At 34.7% G+C, this 530-nt stretch overlaps 1 pseudogene; it reads left to right on the forward strand.

Moving 5' to 3' along the window:
- Nucleotides 1–530, forward strand: part of LOC108758990 (ATP-dependent DNA helicase pif1-like) — a 13,043-nt pseudogene that overhangs the window by 1,695 nt on the left and 10,818 nt on the right.

The raw sequence follows: 530 nt of genomic DNA on the forward strand, positions 1-530 counted from the left end.
CTAATATTACCTATGCAGTCCACATTGAAAAGGAAAAAAGGTGTCACTTTGCAAACTTTGATTGATTCAGAATTTTCAAAATGGGAAACGATAGATGGTAATTGTAACGAATGTAACAGTATCGTTCTGAAAAAGAAAACCGCAATTGAATCGACATCATCCGTCTTAGTAATACAGCTCAATTTATACACTTTTATAAATGGTGTTTCTAAAAAACTTATCGACAATCGGATTAACGCCGTACCGACGAGCAATGTCACGATTAATAAAAGAAAATACAAGGTAATAAGTGCTATATTTCACGAGGGCGAAGAAATGAATCGTGGTCACTATACGTGTATGTTGAGAACAGACAAACAATCGGAATGATGTTACTGTACTGATTTACAAGTTATCAAGAAGAAATGGCCCAGAAGAGCACATGGAGCATATTGTTGTTCTTGGAGCAGATTAAGTAAGGATTAATTAATCTGCTCCAAGAATATAACGGAATTCTTAGAATATAACGGAATTCTTTGAGTACGTTTACG

The sequence above is a fragment of the Trachymyrmex cornetzi genome, unplaced genomic scaffold (assembly GCF_001594075.2).
Source record: "Trachymyrmex cornetzi isolate Tcor2-1 unplaced genomic scaffold, Tcor1.1 scaffold1642, whole genome shotgun sequence".
Classification (NCBI taxonomy): Eukaryota; Metazoa; Arthropoda; class Insecta; order Hymenoptera; family Formicidae; genus Trachymyrmex; species Trachymyrmex cornetzi.